The sequence below is a fragment of the Phacochoerus africanus genome, chromosome 8, assembly GCF_016906955.1.
Source record: "Phacochoerus africanus isolate WHEZ1 chromosome 8, ROS_Pafr_v1, whole genome shotgun sequence".
Taxonomy (NCBI): domain Eukaryota; kingdom Metazoa; phylum Chordata; class Mammalia; order Artiodactyla; family Suidae; genus Phacochoerus; species Phacochoerus africanus.
This window is the reverse complement of record NC_062551.1, coordinates 42,012,672-42,031,256: the sequence shown is the minus strand read 5'-3', so window position 1 is coordinate 42,031,256 and position 18,585 is coordinate 42,012,672. Positions and strand designations below refer to the sequence as shown.

Genomic DNA, 18,585 nt, shown 5'->3' with positions numbered 1-18,585 from the left:
TGACCAGGATTGTGTGGATTTGGTCAGTGATTGTTGTCTGATGTGAGTTTCTGCCTTCCTGTCTGCCTCCCAGCTGCAAAATGGAAGCTCTGCTGCTCTCCCACAGGGCTTGAACAGAGCTGAGGGCACTCGGCACCTTGGGGTCATTTTCCCTCTGCTGTATAGACTGGAGTCTTGACTGTGTCTCTCACAGTGGGCATCGTCAGCATCTCTGACCCTCTCCAGTGTCCCAGGTCTCATGGCCATTGGAGTCCGTGAGCTAGGTCCTTAAGCGGATGGAGATGATGCTCCCCTGCCCCCGCTCTCCCCTCGCAGGTTGAATCATCTGCTCTTCCTTCTCTTATTCCTGAATTTGTCTCCTGCTTTCTGTGTACCTGGGCTCTGGCTGGAGGGGGGCTACCGGGGCCCATGCTCTCTGTGGTCCTAGGGCTTCTGGGTGTAAAACAGCTGAGCTCCCATCCATCTGGCCCCAGGCTCTTCCTTACAGAACTACAAGTGCTGTAAATACCCCGTGGGAGTCTGTGCAGTCACGGGTCCCCTTTGGTCCCCACAGGAAACCCTGCACATCCCATAAGCGGTTCAGCATCCCGGCTTGCCTGGAAAATGTGCTTCTTTGCAGCCTTGGCCAACCGGGGCGGGGGGTGGGGGGGGGACATTTCTATTATTTTTATTTTTATTTTGTTTTGCTTTTTAGGGCCACACCTGTGGCATATGGAAGTTCCCAGGCTAGGGGTCAAGTCGGAACTGCAGCCGCTGGCTACACCACAGGCACAGCAACGTGGGATCTGCGACCTACACCACAGCTCCTAGCGATGCCAGATCCTTAGCCCACTGAGTGGGGCCAGGGATCAAACCTGTGTCCTCATGGATACTAGTCAGGTTCATTACCACTGAGCCACAATGGGAGCTCCCAGGGAGGCCTTTCTAGGACAGCAGTGCTCAGTATCTACCCCGCCCCCCAATGCTTTCACTCTCCATTTGTGGAGGAAATATTAATATAGAGTAGTTTTAAACAACTTTGGTTAAGAGAAATAATTCCACCGTCTTTGAAAAGGCAGAGGCAGGCTTACTCTTTGGTTATGGCCGTGACATCCTGTATAACCGAGCCCGAAGTTCTGTGCGCTCACCATTAAATAAAATTTTATAATGAAAATTTTGTCTTATGAAGGTGAAACTTTGAGAACATATTAGAATTCTCATTTTTCTATGCATAGCAATCAAATGACCTTCCTATACTGCCGCATAAAGTATAGATTTAAAGTTAAATGAGCCAGTCAGTCATTTAACATTTTCTTAAAGAGTAATTTCTTCTGTCACTGTGGATGTTTACATATGGTTTTCTTTTTGGTATTTACCTTTTAAGAATTGAAGAAAAACTGACATTCTTTTTGGGAACTGTTTTTTAATAGCCTTTGTTTATTTTTAATATGTGGCGTTCCAGGCCTTTGCTCTAATGATTTTTTTCACACTGCATTGATAATTAAATTCATTCATTTTCCCAGCTGCACAATTCCTTTAAATAAAAAGTTATGGGTAATAACACCTCTTATGCTCAAAGTACAGAGGAGGAAAGGGCATATCAGGAGCTCTCCATCGAGGGAAATTGCCCAGATTGCATAGGTCATGGGTTAAGGTGAAAAGCTGTGTACGGGTCCTCAGGTATTCGGCTTCTCTTAATTCGCAGATTCGGACCTGCGGGTTTTGATTTCCTGAAACCGAAAAACATGCATTTTTTTTCCCCCTTTACGTTCCTAAAGGTCTAATTTATCTCCATCTATCCTGTTTAGATTTTTCCTTCGTAATTTGTAGTAATCGTGTCATCAAAAGCCCTAAAAGTGTTGGTTTCCCTTAAATGATTGGAGACTGTTTGTGTGCTGTTACCAACGAGCATATATATAAGGAGGGCAGTAAAAGTGAGCTGAGATATTTAGTGACATAAAAAGAACCGGGTAGCTATGTGAAAATGTAAAACTGTGATCATGAAAGAGATTCTTGAAGTAATGAGAGAAATGCTTCGTCTCTGGGCTAGTGATTCACTTGTAGCTCCTGTAATTTCATGGATGCTATAAGGATTTGGTTTTTACACATTTTAATTTAGTCCGGAGATGGTCCTATTTTAATTATCCATACACAAGGGCACAGTATCTTTCTACGGTTATTGCTATATGTTACATTTATATATAGCAATAGCAATTTGAAAAAAAAAAAAAACCAACAAAACGCTTTCACCTAGATGACCAAAGGGTTCTACTCATTTGTTTTAATGACACTGTCTGGACCTTTGCCTTCTTAAGTAGAATTTTTAAACTACGAGAGATGCAAACGCTCATGGATGGGCACCCAGACAGCTACACACAAGAGAATGGAAAAAGAATCTTTTCCAGGACCCCTTTTTTGCAGGTTTGGTAGATGCTTTCATGGCAGCCTCCTGAATGGGGATTCCCTGAAGTCCCTGGCTTTCTTCAAACTCGGAAGGCACAGAATTGGGGAACTTGAGAGCAAATTGATGCCCACTGAGTCTGAGCCATCACATTTCAATACAGAAAAACCCATTTGGTGAAATGCGATGTTTTCTCTATTGAATTGGACTCAGTCTGTAGATGTTAGCAAGGAAAGAGACAAAATATATATATGTATATATAATATATATACACACACAATACATGTATAATAAATAAACATATCTAAATTATGCATATGTAAGTATACATAGATATATACTATATAAAATACTATATATAAAAGAACAAAGTCTAATGGGAGCAGATATTGACAAAAGCAGAGTTCCTGTCATGGTGCAGTGGAAACAAATCTGACTAGCATCCATGAGGTCTCAGGTTTGATCCCCGGCTTTGCTCAGTGTGTTGGGGATCTAGCATTGCCACAAGCTGCGTTGTAGGTCGCAGACACGGCTTGGATCCTGAGTTGCTGTGGCTATGGTGTAGGCCGGCAACTGCAGCTCCAATTCGGCCCCTAGCCTGGGAACTTCCATGTGCCTCAGGTGCAGCCCTAAAAAACAAAAACAAAACAAAACCAGAAACAAAAAACAAGAACTATCCCTCAGAGCTGACCCCCTGCCCCTATAGGTGGCACAGACTCCTCCCGGGGTTCCACAGCCCGCGTCCCCTGGATGATGTCTGGCCTGCCTGCCGCTGCAGGTATTTACAAAACACTGGTGTCTGTTTGGGGACAGCTTGGCCACTGCCTTGGACAGCCCTGCCTCCCCTCCCTGTGCGGCCAGCTGGGGTTTGTTACAAGTGACAACCAGGCTAAGGAGTGTCAGGCGTGATGCTCAGAGGTGGGATCTTTCATACTCTCCACTGGGACCATGTTCTTTCAGCCCAGACACAACCGTGCCTCTGAGAGCACGCGCCTCTCAGCCTTGAGAAGGACCGCAGAGGCCGACATGTGAGGGGTTGACTGCGCAGCCCCCTTGCATGTCGGCAGAGCCGGGGTAGAAGGCCAGCTCCACGCACCTGCCTCAGGTAGGAGCCTGTTCCTTCAGCATTTAAGGATGCTGTTGCCTCTGAAACTGGGAGCTGCTGACGTCTGGGGTCTTACCACATTGTTATGCCCAGTAATTAATTTTTCTTTCCTTCCCAGCGGTGGTGAAATGTGCGTGGGTACACTCGTGTGTGTGTGTGTGTGTTTGTGTGTGTGTGTGTGTGTACACCCAGATGTGGTCTCCATCAGCTCTGTTCTTGTCTGGCAAAAGGGGAGGCCCTGCATGAGTGGATGGCTCTGTGCAAGGCCACCCCCACCACTGGGATATAGCTCAAACGTCCTGTTTATTGTCACTGTCCCCTGCTGGACTGGGAGTTCCTGGAGGACAGGGCCGATGTCATTTTCAACCTGGTATCTTCAGCACAGACTCAGTCACTGGTGCTGAGAAACTAAATGCCTTGATGGATAGATGGATGGTGAATGGGTTCCGTCTTCTTTGTGCATCTGGGACTGGCAGTTGCTTACTTAACTTGGCTTTGTGGTTCAGCAGGCTCCCGAGGCAGCGGGAGAAGCAGCCTGGGCAGGAGGAGGTGTGCCAAGAGATGCCATGGGCCCAGGTCCTAACCTGGCCTGTGCTACTTCTCAGCTACTTCCTGTCCTAAGAGAAGGAGGACTGGGTCTGATTTTTTTCTTTTTTAGGGCCGCACCCTCGGCATATGGAGGTTCCCAGGCTAGGGGTTGAATCAGAGCTACAGCTGCCAGCCTACACCACAGCCATAGCAATGCAGGATCTAAGTTGCATCTGCGACCTACACCAGAGCTCACAGCAATGCCAGATCCTAAACCCACGGAGCAAGGCCAGGGATTGAACCTGTGTCTTCATGAATACCAGTTGTATTCGTTACCACTGAGCCACAACAGGAACTCCCACAGTTTTCTTAAGGGCCTCCAAAACCCCATGCTGAGGGGAACTGGAGCCACCGTCACTTGCCTGTCATGGGTAATGGGTGCTTCAAGGCCCTGATTATGGAGAACTTGCTTTCCTGAAGTTGGACACCTGTCCTTCTTTTCCCGCTTCTCCTAGAAGCATCCTCGCCTGAATCCCGCTGCAGCCGATGTTGGTGTGAGAACCTGGCTTCCAGCCCAGGGTGGCTGGATTTCAAGGCACCATTCATTCTGGAAGTCCACAGCTGAAGGTGTCTGTTGTGTAGGGAGTCTCCTGAGAGGAGCGTGTGGGGTTTCTTTTTCCTGGGAATCCATGTTCAAAAGCTTTGGTCTGTGTCTTCGGGGAATGGAAGATGAATTCAGCATTTGAGACCCCGGAAAGCACAGAGGCTCTCTCCCATCAGGCTCCGAAGGGGTCCCCATTCAGGCTAAAGAAGAAGAGGACTTCGAGTCGGTTTTGAGGACGTGTCTACTCCTTAATGATGTCCACAACACAGGCTTTCTGAGGAGAAGGAATTGGACCAGGGCAATTAGCAGAACACGTAGGATGATGAAATGACTCTTGGACGAAAGAACTTGTTTTTCTCATGTTGAGAATAAAGGCTCCCTGAAAAGATGTCAGAAAAGAAGGTGGAGTGTGTGTCTCCCCTGGGGCTTATGAGCTCAGGTGCCTGCCCAGGCCAGATGGGGATGTGAGCCCACTCCCTGGACCTCCCTTCTTATCTTTTCCTGGATGGACCCTACCAGACGGACTGGAGAGGAAGTAACTGCGGGAGGAATGTGCAGGCCCAGCTTAGTCCAGATATGTCCCTAGAGGCTCATAGGTGCACATATGTCTGCCATGCCTGCCCTGGCTAAGGCTTTACTGTTTAGCTGTGTCCACGTGCCCCCATCTTCCAAGAGCTGCCAGTTAACCTGGAGTGACATCCATCTAGGCATCTGGGTTTTCTGAACTTGTGCTGTCAAGAATCTATGCATATTTCACTCCCCACACTTCCTCCCTCCCTACTCCCTATACCTGCCTTTAAACCCCCTACATCATCCAGACTGAATCATCTCTCCGGGAGAGGCTGAGTAGCACCGTTCCCTGTGGTACCCAGGGCTGGGCCATGTAGCAAGTGCCCACGTGTCTCTGTTCTGGTGGATTGGGGGAGGGGGTGGCCACTGAAGATTTGACCTCAGAGGTCTGGCAAGCCTGGAATGCTTGTCATCAAGGTCATCCAGGAAGGACTAGGCATTGTTTTAAACACATTGCCCGGACCGTGATGCAAACACGGGGTCTGAAGTGTCTAGAGGCGACCGGAGCTCCAGGCTTTCCAGATCTGGCTAAATTACAGTTAAATGATTTCCTGGAACACAAGAATATTCTGCTTTTACTGCTCAGAGCTCCCCATCCCCTGCTATTTATTTTACACATTTTCCCCATTAGAAAATGAAGCATAGCAATTAGAAGACAACCCGCATGGTCTGCATTTAGGGGGTTTTTGCAGAGCTACTTTGTAATTTCGTATCTGTAGCAGCTTGGGTAGAGCATCCTTAAAGAGCCTTGTTTGGATTTGTCTGGATAATGGTTTCCAGTTCAGAGTAACTGCTAGAGCAGTAAGAAAATGTTTGGCCAAACTCAGATACATTAGCGTTGCCATTCACACCTGCAAGCACCTCCCTATCCAGCGTGGGGTTCACAGAAGCACTTGATATTTGCAAGGACTCTTTCAGAAAAAAAGAGAAGGGACAAAAAAAGATGCATGCCTAATCAGAAATTACCTTCCTTGTAGTAAATCCTAAATTCACGAGAATTTGTAAAAATAGATTTCTTTTAAATGCCGGGGAAGAGATTTGGAAGCTCTTCGGCAGATTGGGATGCAAGGGACCGACCTGCGCCAGGTTCTTCTTCGGTTAATAAATATTCATTTTGGGTTTTTTTTGGGGGGATTCCAAGTATGAGACAGAGGGTCCTTATTGTAGAAGTCAGATCTCTTTCTCCAGCAAGCATTTCAGATGCTGAAGGATCAGGTATTCTTTTCTAAAAATGTAACTCTTTCCTAACAAGTCAGACCTCCAGTGGGAAATCTGCTCCAGGAGATGGATTCAGCCACGGCCTTTCCTTCCCTCGTGCAGCTAAGCAAAGCCAGGTCTGAGATGATGCTCTTTCTTCTTTCGGCCCCCTCCCCCCCCCTTCTTTGGACATGCAGGAAAACTTCATTCAGTATCGACAGTGCTTCGATACATGAAAATCAACAGCAAGTCAGGAATCATTAGACCAGGTATACTATGATGTTTTCCTGGTTTTACTTTTTTGACCAGAAGAATCAATTTTTAAAGGGATTTCAATTCTCTTCAAAGCCTGCGGCCAGTCTAGGGCCCACAGATTTCAAGTCCAGTTGGTACCGAAATGCTTCCTCCTAAAGATGTCTGTGAAGGTGACGTTACTGTTATTACCGTCTGTTTTCCCCTTGTGTTCTACTTAGCAAATTTGAAGCCTGAAACAAACCTTAAAAATTTAATTTTTTTTTCCACTGAGAACCTGGGGAGAAACGTTGTGCATAAGAGGTAAAAATAAATGCTTTGTCATCCTAACAAATATTTTAAAGCAAACCAGCCTATAGATTCCGAATATATTTTATTGAAATTTATTTGAAAGACAAAAGAGAACGAGCGAGAGGGAAACTCGGTTTTTAGTTGCAGCTGTTTCCAAAGATTTGGGGCGCAAATATTCTTTCATTCCTTTGCATGATTTTGATGAAATTAGGTCAAAGAAATGTTCATTTGAAAACAGTGCTTTGTCATATTATCTACAACACATGTCTAGCAAATTTATGAATCCAGCATTCATCGGCGTGAAGTTCCCAATCCTAATGAATGGTTTAGACAGCATTGTCATCAATTTTCCGCAGGTGCAGCTGAGGCAATCAGTCACTTCAATCAAAAGCCTCCGTCAACTTGCGTGGCGCTGTCATTTTTTACACTCGGATTGCTGAAATTAACAAAAAACCATCACTCCCGGATGCCTTGACACCCCTCCCGCCTGTGGGTGGTGCTTTTGAGCAGTGCTTTGCCAGGCTGCGGATTGCAAAAGCATTCTTTTTTTTTTTTTTTTTTACTTTATACTAACATAATATTTCTTTTTTGATATTATGGAGATAAAATTGCACTATGTGTTTTAACACACATTACCGCAACCTCTTAAGGCAAAAAAGTAAATTCATGCAAATGAGTTGGAGAAAGTGAAAAGATTTGTGGCCAAGCACTGTGCACTGTGGGACCTGGGACGCTGTTGGAAAAGGCGCCGATCGCCTCCTCAGAGGTGGTCAGGTTCTGAATTTCCTCAATCCCTTTCCCTGTCAGGCCACACAATTGATGGCACTTCGGGCTCTGAACTTTGGAGCTGTTGCTTTAAGAGTTAAGATTGAAAAACCGGGGCACCTGGTTTCTTGCCCCTTGGATTTCCTCTGATTTTACCTTGCTCTTGCTTCCAAGTGTCTGGACATCCCCAGGGAAGGCTCTGTCGCTCTTGGGAGAGGCAGGTTCTTTTACAACACGGATGCTGAGATTTGTGTCCTTGCTTTTGCAGCCAGTGGGCTGCTTCTCCTCAAAGGGTTAACAGCATCTTCAGATCCCCACTTACCTTAAAAGACTCGAGAAAGATGCGAAGAAGGGAAAGCGTTGGCTTTTTATAATCACTGAAAAATAACCTTGTTTCCAAAACTCTGTGGTCCAAAAAGGATTTCAGTAGTTCTAGCAATACAAAGGGAAACTGCAAGAGGTACTCAGCATATGCCAGAGACGAACACTCCTGTCTTTATCCCGAGAACACCACCAGGCGCCTTCTAAATCTTTAAAATATATGGACAGACAGAAAGCACTTAGCATCCGTTCCTCCATGATGAATAGAGTTAACCTTTGCAGTTTGCCAAAAGTCAGTAAGTTTTTCTTTCCCATTTGTTTCAGCAGAATCAGGAGTAGAAATGCAGGTGGGACGAGATAAACTCACACGATCTTGGTCTTTTTTCTTTTTTTAAATTTTTTATTTTTTTGCTTAACGACCATGGTCGGTCTGCTCATAGCAGCGGTAAGAAGGGGGTGCTCATATTAACTAATTTAAATCATCAGGGTGAATGGGGAGTTTGGGGTTGGTAGATGCAAACTACTAAGTTGAGAGTGGCTAAGCAATGAAGTCCTACTCTACAGCACAGGGAACTATATCCAGTCTCTTGGGATAGACCATGATGGAAGGCAGTATGAGAAAAAGAATGTATATATATATGTATGACTGGGTCACTCTGCTGTACTGCAGAAATTGACACAACACTGTAAATCGACTATACTCTAACAGAAGTAAAATTAAAATTTAAAAAAAGAAGAAAACACACAAAAATAAACCATCAGGTGACAGTTATGGACAGAAGTGCTTGAATGGATCAAACTGGCTGGAAAAATATTTAGGTGTCTTCACCTCGCTGATGTCACTGAGGGTCCGTTACCCCAGTGTTTCTGTGGCCACGTGAAAAAAATCCACGTGGTTTCTGAAGAACGCACACGCTAAGACTGTACTAAAGTAGACTTTTTAATCACTCGTTGTGTCATTTTGCAAGCGGCTTTAATGCAGGATTCCTGCCTGCATACAGTTGAAGCTGCATCCGTGTCATCCACACCTGCGTTTATCAGCCCTTCCCTCAGAGAGCAATTAGGGGCTGGCGAGGCCGGAGTGCTAGCTAATATTTGAAACTCCATGTGTGTCTGCCGCTCAAGGGGGGAAAAGGGCTGTGATCATCTGTGCCTGGAGAAAATAATGCGAAGAGCTCCCACCTTTTAGACCCGTGGTAAAAAAATGCAGCTGGGGGAGTCTCAAGGGGGTGGCTTTTCGGCTGAGAAGCAAAGATCACCACCGGGCAGCCAGCCGGGCTTGCTGGAGGAAGCCTGCCTGGTGGCTTGCTTCCGTGGAGTTTGAAGTTAAATGGCCCTGTCTGCTGCTTCTCTTGTTTGTGTCACTTGTTCAAGATCCCTTGAAATGCACCATTACAGTTTCCTGTTTATTACAACAGAACTAAAGTAGCCAGTGCGCATTTTGGCCGCTCCTAATTTCCTAGGAGCGCCTATAGGATAGATCTTTTCTTTTCTTTTTATTACCAAAAGATAAAAACATTTGACTCGCCATCACTCTTAATGTAACTGTAGATGTTGTAATAAAAGGGGAAGTGAAATGGAGTGTCCATAAATCAAACAAATGGATGCAGGGGAAAGACAACCCCGTCCAGAGTCACAAATACGCATCGTCTTAAAGGAGATGCTTTGTGTGGTCTGTGCGTTTTAACAGTATGCTTTCCATTAGGCTCTTCTGTGTTTTACAGAGAAGGCAAATATTTCCGTATTTGATCTTTTCTTTCTCTTCCAATCCAAATGAGAATTTCTTTGTTGTTGTTGTTATTTTCTGGCTAACAGGAAGAGAATGAATGTTGTTCCCCACCCCCCCGCCCTGCACACCCCCCCCCCCCCGCCCCCAGCCACACACACACACACCTCACCCTGCGTGTGTGGGCTGAAGAGATTGCGGGGTGTTTTGACTAAGCATGCAAAATGTTTTATGAATCAGAGCAATAGTGTCGAAATGAAAGCTCTACGTCTTTAAAAGTGTCTGGGTGTCCAGGTACGCGGGGAGATCAGGAAAACCGTTGACCAAGCACAATGTCCGTAGACAAATGTCTTCTCATTGTGTGATGCGTGAAGGCCGTGATAGATGGCTTCTAACAACAAAGCGTGGCCACCGAGACAAAATTAGTGTTGTTTTAATTACCAGTGTCTGTAATGTTATCTATCCATAACTGCCTGAAATAGACGCCACCAAGGGTCAGCAGGCGACCTGAGCTGGTACTTCCACGTGAGGCTCTTATCGGCTCCCCAGTCACAGCACTGGGCTTTAAAAAAAAAAAAAAAAAAAAAAAAAGTTGAATGCGTCCCTCGAAACATTTACTTCTAGCGAAAAAATTGTTTCTTGTTTAAGCGAAGGGCCTTTATCTTTCTCTTTCAAAGCACAGAAACAAGCCGATCTTATTAAATGCTATTTGGAGGTCAGAGTAATGGGCAGAAAATGGAACCAGCCTTGACATTCTTCAGCCAAAGTTTACACTCTTGGAGCGGTGTTTTTTGTCAGTCACAAATAGCATGATGACACTAATAGGAAGGAAGATTCTTTATTTTTGAAACCTCCTTGAGCTGAGATGGGCCGCTCTTCAGACGTTCCTAAGTGTGTATGTTGTGAAGATGAAGTATTCCTTACTTTCTGAGCTTGCGGGAGATGAAAGATAGGCCAGCTTTTGAAAATGGCCTGCGTGGCACATGCTATAAATGAGCAGGGAAAGCAATCGAGCTAATAGATTACAGTAATTATCCAATCTTTGGCTAGTTTGTATTGGCAAACTATAAATACAGTACACATTAGAACAAGGTGCTTAAGGAATGTACATGAAAGGTCATTGTAATTTGCAAGTCGCTAGTCATTAGAATATGCTAAAAACCATGGCTTCGGGGCTCAGATTTTAATGATGAATACATTGATTATTAAGTAGCAGAGGAAAAATGTACCAGGGCTGCTGTGGTGTAATGATAGGTCGCTTTATTTTGGGAAGGAAATCAACTCAGCTTCAGAATGCATGCATTGAGGAATATAATTGCAGTAGGGAAAATTCCTCAGAGGAGCTTGGCACATATTAAAAGCAAAAACTTGAGACATGTTTGTGATAAGATTACTAATAAATCTCTGGTAAGTCTTAGACTCCTGACAATAATACAGCAACAGAGTACTTCATCTTCTCCCAGCTTTAGAATTTAAGATCAGTCACAAACAATCTAAATTACGACTGATGCTAGGCAGATGCAGTACTGGACGCCGCTGCTCGTCATAAATCTCTCGTTCCTTATATGCAAATTAAACTCCATTTTAAAAGATAATTTTTCACAGGGTGATCGCCTTTCTTTGCGAAATGCTGGCGATTTTTAACGGGGCGAGCAGGAGCCAAGGCTCCAGATCTGGGCATGGCTTTCTGCAGGAGCGGGTCACCTGGACACTTTAGGTGGGACGCTGCCAGGGACTTTGAGAAAAGTTCGGGAACACGTGGGGTTTCCACTTGGCCTAGCTGTGCCCCGCAGCCGGCTTGGTAACTGGCTGCGGGCGCTGTGACTTTTTATCACAGATCCAGGGGCCCGTTTCTGCTTGCTCCGGGCTGGAAGCTTTCTCTCTGACGCCCCCTCCTCCCCGCCCCAGGTCCACTCCCCCTGCAGAGTGCCTGCCCCCTGCACTCCAGCACCTCCATTCCCCCCCCTACTACCCCAGGTTGTTCTGTCACCCCCCATGTGACTTTCCTGAGTGTCTTTTTCAAAAAGAGAAGTGAACACGGAGAGGGCCTGAGAATCCTGAGCTCAGGAGCCAAGCCTGACTTTGGGCCCTTGGTCGGTTGTCTTTTAGAGGTGGAGCAGCTTATATCTATGTCCTGAGGGGGAAGAGCTTGTTTCTTCTCATCATGGCCTGTCCTCTTGAAATGTTTGCCTCTCAACTGCTGATTTTTATTGTGGGGCTGTTGGTGGGAAACTTGGAAAGAATCAAAAGAGTTTTAAAAGAGTGGGACGCGCCTGGTTTTTCTGAAATCTCTCACTCCCCTGCATCAGCCTTCAGTGCCTGGGAGCTGTGGGAAATGCCTGGCTTCGAGTGGAGCCAAGGGGGCAGTGAGACCCAGGTGTGGTCAGGCCTCCCCGTGTCCCCAGGGACACCGATGCTGGCTGCCATCGATCTGGCAAAAGAGCCAAGCCAGGTGGTTTTCACAGCCCAGCGGGCTCCCAGGGCAGCCTGGCAGTGGGTTGCCTGGGATAGTTTCATTCTTCACACTCCCCCAAAGAAACGTGAGGACAGAGGGTCAAGGTGGCCAGTGGGTCTTCTTCTGGGCAGTGGCATCAGACTGGAAATCTGCATTCCATCAGAGGCTGGACAAGTGCCTGTTTTTCCCTGGTGCTATGGCGATGAGGCTCTGACTTATTTTTCCCTTGTTTGCTTGGTTCTGTAGTGGCAGGTCCCAAGGAAGGGTGAAGTCTGTATTTGTGCTTCTCTTTGTCATTCTACCCCATAGCTTCTGCGAATGCGCGCGCGTGCACGCACACACACACACACACACACACACACACACACACACACACACACTTCGAGTTTAATGGACTTAAGGCAAAAAACCAAGTGTTTGATGATCAGTGCCGATAAAACTCTCTCCAGGAGGAAGGGCTTGGCGGTTCCTCTCGGGGGCGATGCCTAGAGAACCAGGCGATGCAGCGCATCCCCGCTGGGTCCCGCGTAACCAGTGATTTCATCACTCTGTGCGTTAAGCCGCAACACCGCACGAAGGTAAGAATATAAATATGCTTTATAATGCTCCGCTTCCTATTGTAAGAATACTTCCTGAGTGGATGTAAATTTACAACAGGTGCTTATCAAATGTGAAAATGCTTGCAAATCAGAAACAAACTTTAGGGTTGCAAACATATTTCTGCGATGGCTCTTGCAAGGGCTGTGCTTGATGCCGAGGGATGATGGTATCCCTCTTTTGTTTCTACACGAAGGGTCTTTCCAGGGGCTGCCCCAGGGAAAATTATGATGGCCGTGCCTCGGATTTTGGTGCTGAGATGCAGATTTGTGGAATGAAATCCGTATTTACCATTGGGGCACAAATACAGGCCCTAGGCCCTAAATTCACGAGAGAGATCTTCACTTTCTGAAGAACTAATATTTTCCTTAATTACATGTTTCCACCAGAAGGCAGACATCCTCTAGCCATCTTTGCAGACTCTGTGATGATAGAAATTTTTTTTTAATCGTCCCTTTCTTGGTTAAAATGTGTCGTATCCATAAAATAGTGGAAGGGGGTGGTTTCTTTTGCTGGTTTGCCTGCCCGAAACCGTCCATCCCTCAATAGAACTGGGCCTTTTTTTTTTCTATTGACTTTTTTTTTGCAGCTTTAAAATCGTCCCCACCCCCGTTGCCCCCCAAATCTTTAAGGTTTGCCTGTAAGATATACTTGTTGGGCAGGGAGTAATTAGCCTGTTACAGAGATATTAATTAACATGTTGGAAATGTTTTCTTTATTAATGAGAAATTCACACATTCTATTTAAATTAATTTGTATAGTTTAAAATTAATTTATCGTGGCCTTTGATGACCTCGATTCTAGGAAGACAAAATGGGAGTATTGTACTAACTGTTAAACCATTCATTAAACATTTTATGCAAATAGTGTTTGTTTATAAACAAATTAACTGCAAGGATTTTCAAAACAGGTGCTGTGTTGTGAATGCGTACTAAATGATGTGGTACTGAAGGAATTAATTAGACCTTCAGATGTAATTAGTTGCAATAATTTGCGTGATTAGCGGCTTGGTTAAGAAGTAAGACACACACATTGTAATGCATGGGAGAATCACTGCAGTTGTTTTGTCTTTCATATGGTGAGGATAAGCCTGCTCCACGTTTAGGACATTTTTCAAAAAATTGCTGACATAGCCGGAGTTAATTGCCAAGTGTCCTGTGGGGGGAAACGTGGTGTGGTTGGTTTTTTTTTTTTTCTTCCCCTCTTTCTCCCTTGGCATCTTACTGTGGGCAGCCACGGGATGCACTGCTGTGTGTTTACACCTTTATGAATTTTTAAAAGAGAACGTTGTTAACCCCAGATCTTCTCATCCCCAGAGGAAATGACGACACTTAACACATCTTGGGTTAAGAGACAGAACGCAGAGATGATCAGCCAAATGCAACACGTCCTGCATTTCAAGATCAGCTGTTATCGTGCAGGGAATAGCTGGAGTCATTTTTTTTTTTTTTGACGTCGCCGTGGAAGTGTCTCTCCTCTTCGTGCGGAGGATGGGCTGCCACGGTGAACAGTTTCGTCTGATGGGCTGCGGAGCCCCGTCATCTTCACTGCTGATGGCTTGTTCACATGATGCTGGCGTGCTAGGGGCAAGGCCACCGAGACTCCTGGACCTCAGCCTTCAACTGGGTTTACTCTCTAGGGTCATGTTGCTGTCACATGATTCTCCAAGTCTTGGGGATCCTCAAGCCCCTGTCATCTCTGCTGGGGGCCGGTGGGGGGGGCACTTTTCGCAGCATGTTCTTGCTTTGGAGAAACCTGGTGAAAAACAGACCAGAATTCATTCATTCATCCATTCATTCACTCAATGATATTCTTTGCGTGCTCTGGCGATGCAGGAGTGGTTGATACAGGAGGTTCTTTTCTGATGGAGTTTTGTGTAGGACAGGGACAAACACACAGATGATGTTCCAGCTCATTTCAGCTCCGAAGAAATATGAAGACAATAAAACACAAGACTTCAATGGAAAGTGACTGAGAGGAATGGGGAGGCACTAAGTCTATACCATGTTCCAGAGCTTTTAAGGGGGTCCCACTTGCTTGCAAGATTTGCTCCATTCTATTTTCATAGGAAAACTCTGACTGTAATGATGTTAATTGATTGGTTAATTTAGGGGTGTATGAAGTGACACAGCACATGCACAGATATCTGGCAAAGTAGGTGCCCACTAGGAGGTCCTGCTGTGGCACAACAGGACCAGCAGCATTTCTGCAGCGCCAGGATGCAGGTTTGATCCCCGGCCCGGCACAGTGGATTAAAGGATCTGGTGTTTCTGCAGGTGCAGCATAGGTCACAACTGCGGCTCAGATCTGACCCCTGGTATGGGAACTCCTTATGCTGTGGGTGGCCAAAAAAAAAAGTGGGTGCTTATTCAATGGCTACCGGATGTGAGACTGAATCTTGCTTGATCAGACCCCTTTGCACATTTTTATGATTTTGACAAGCTCTAGAAAAGAACTAGGATGATGCTCCCCATTCAAGCACGCAGGTCCTTTTGTAGCCTCTCTAAGCAGTTGTCACTTGTGTCCTTCCCTAAGCCATGGTGACCTCCCAGGATGAGGAGACAGGATAGGAGTAGCAGGTGGTTGGTGAAGAGGCACCTGAGGTCTCAAATAAGCCTGTTAGTTGTGTTTGTGTGTGTGTGTGTATGTGTGTGTGTGTGTGTGTGTGTGTGTGTGAGAGAGAGAGAGAGAGAGAGAGAGAGAGAGGGAGACATGTTCTGCTTTCCCTGAAACCTCACCAATGACAACAAGACTTGAAACGTGTGGGCTTCACAATTTACAAAAGGCTCCATGACCAAGGTTTAGCTGATCCCTCCCTACCAGGCAGAATGACCTTACAGGGCAGGGATAATGTCTGCCTTCCCTTCTGGCTCTAGAAATTGGTGCTTCTCCTCTTGGCCTTGGAGAGGCTGAGCATTTAGAGACGAAAACGTCCGAGTTCCCAGAAGACCAGAGCTTTCTCTCCTCTGCATTTCTTGGGGTGTTTGATTCTGTTCATCCTCATTTTCAGCCGGTGTTTGCCAAGCAGTTTTTAAAATAGGCCCTTTTTGGACGATGTTTGAACTTGGACAAAATTAACATTTGCGTGTCATCCGTAGCCTCAGTGCATCATTCTGGGCAGTGAAGGATGAAAAGTCAAAGAATGTGGGCTGCTTGATTAAAATGAACAATCAAGGAAAGTTCTGAAAGATGAATACGCAGAGCTGGCCTGTTAATTTATGTGGACTCGATTCCAATTGCAAAGGGACATTTTTTTTTCCCTTGAAACTTTTTAAGAAATGAGGTTTTAAAGCTGAACTGGTGTACCACTCAACTTAAAATAGAAGAGAATTTGATTTTATGTGGTGCCTTTCCCATCCGGGCACTCTCCAATATTGCATGTCAAGAGCTCCTGGCTTGCAGGGGGGCGGGAGGCAGGGCCACCTTGAATGATTCCCGAGAAGGTGACAACAGGCCTGTTGCTCAGCACTTTGGAGAAGCACTTCCCGTGGGGTTTTAAAGCCTGTTTCCTCTGGGCCTTTGTGCTTCCATCCCGTCCTTGGACTGTGATCACTGACAGTTATTTATTGAGGTCTTAGGATCTCTGCGCGTAAATACCACCCCATCATTGCAAGATTCACCTTGTGGTTTCTCCCTACTCCACCCGCCCACCAGGTATCATTAGTGCTTTCTCCTTCTGCACTAACCTCTGTGGTAGCATTTCTATCTGATCATGGTCTGTGTGTGTGTGTACTTGGGAAAGTAGCTGGCCTTTAGAGTAGAGCACCTGTGCTGAAGCTGTGCAGTGCAACCACTCACAGGATGGCCTGCAGGTAAAAAGAGAGCAGGCAAATCAAATGCCACGTGCCCGAGATGCCGGCTCCTGACAAAAGGCAGTGTGTCCCCTTGCTCTTTCTCCTTCTTCCCCGGGGAGGAGAGCTGATTGGCAGACCACAGACCAATGAACTCCATCTGCCTCCCATAGATGCATCTTCCAGGCTTTCTCTCCCAGGCTGGAGGAGGCCTTGGTGACTCCTTGTGATGGTTCTGTATGTCCCATTCTTGAAAATGCATCTGATTGCAAGAGTTACTGTCTTTTGAAATCATGCCCATTGTTCACATGCTACTAAGGAAGACTCAAATAGTGACTTAGCTGCTCTCCTTACTGGTGTATTCCTGGTCTTTTCAGAGGCTCAGTGGCTCCCCTGCTGCAGAACACCTCCTGGGCTTTAGAGCTCCTTCCCTCTCTGAGACTTTATCCAGCTTCTATCTGGGCTTGAAACAATTACAGCACCAGGGGTCACATTAGCCCAAGGTATATCCCTTTTTAATTTTTGGTTGTGCGTTTCTTTGGGGGTCATTCTCTCTTGCTCTTTTTCAGTGTGATGTAGGGAAAAAGAGTGTTTAAAATAGACCTTGTAAAATAATATTGGGATTTAAACAGAATTCTAGGAAATAGGTGTCTAAGCGTGTTTGAGGTGAAAAGGATTTGAAAAGGAGATAAATTATAAGTAGCTGGAGTGGGAAATAAGTGGCAAGGAAGAAGGAAGTATCTGAAGAAATCCAGGGCATCCTTTAGGGGTTGGATGGGACATAGGAAAGGTGCCGCTTTGGTGGGAGGGCTTGGGTGATGTTAAAAACGAGGAAATAATCTGAACAACCGCAGTGATTAATACCAACACTCATCTTCAAAGAGCCATGAGATCTTTAGTATCTCCAAAATATATGAGGCTTCGGTTGAAGTTTTTATCGGGGAGATGCATCCGGGACTCTATTTCATCTTCCCTCAGCTGAAGGCAACCTTGAGGGCTGGATGGAAGGGGGTTGAGGTGGGCGGAGTGAGATCTGAGGATATCGAAGCAATAGCCTTGCATAGGTGCCTTGGAAAGCCTGGTGTCCTGTGTTGGTTTATGGAAAAATTCATTAGGTGAGGCTACCAGCTTGAACGGCATCAGTCCTAGTCTTGGTCTCACTTGGACCCCTTTCTTGACTGGGCAGCCTCTCTGGGCCTTAATTTATATGCCAATGATGTGAGCTCTACCTCTCAGGGTTGTTACGAGGAAGAGAATCTATTGTGCGGGCACTCAACAGGGGCTTTGTTATCAATCAGTGGACGTCCTCTGGGGACCTGAATAGTTTTCAGATGACTGTTCTATTTGGGGGGGTCTGTCCTTTCTCTGCCTCTCCCCACATTGTTTGAAGAGCTAGTTGCTTTTCAGGGGAGCTCTTGTTAGACTGCGTCACAGGTACATTGTAGGCTGAACATCTCCTGGGGGATATTTTGGAAACACAAAGAGGAGTTCGAGGTGTGTGAAGACTGGCATTGAAAGGCAGCTCAAAGAAGCCAAGTCATTCGATCCATGTAGGAATTCACTAATCTTGGCTCAAAGATGGGGTTCTGGTCACTGTCCCTTATTTGGTCCATGTCCCTAGTTGAAAGGGGTGAACCTGTCCAAAGCAGTGCCCTCACCAAGTGGTTCGTTTCTACTTGGCAATTCCGTTCCATAACCAAGGTGCAGCGGTGACTCACCTGACTCTCGCCTTTCATCTAATTTCCTTCGGGGCAACTCTCTCTAGAGCCCATGCTTGGTGTTTCCTGCCATTGGCAAGATGAAAGGGATGCTGGAGAACAAGTTTCCCTGGTTCCTAAGTATCAGCAAATTCCAGTACGTGTCCAAAGTTAATTGTATTAGGCAACACGCTAGTCCTTCCCAAATGGTCCTTATGCGCCCTGATGATAGAGTGTGTATGTTCCAATGATTATAGGAATTTTATTTTCATCTGGTTTTTATATTGCAATAAATATTTTGCATTT

The 18,585-nt window shown here is 45.8% G+C and overlaps 1 protein-coding gene across 1 annotated transcript in view; it reads left to right on the top strand.

Annotated features, from left to right (window-relative positions):
* The window catches only part of LOC125133183 (uncharacterized), a 298,644-nt gene that overhangs the window by 241,820 nt on the left and 38,239 nt on the right, over positions 1-18,585 (top strand). The window lies entirely within an intron of this gene.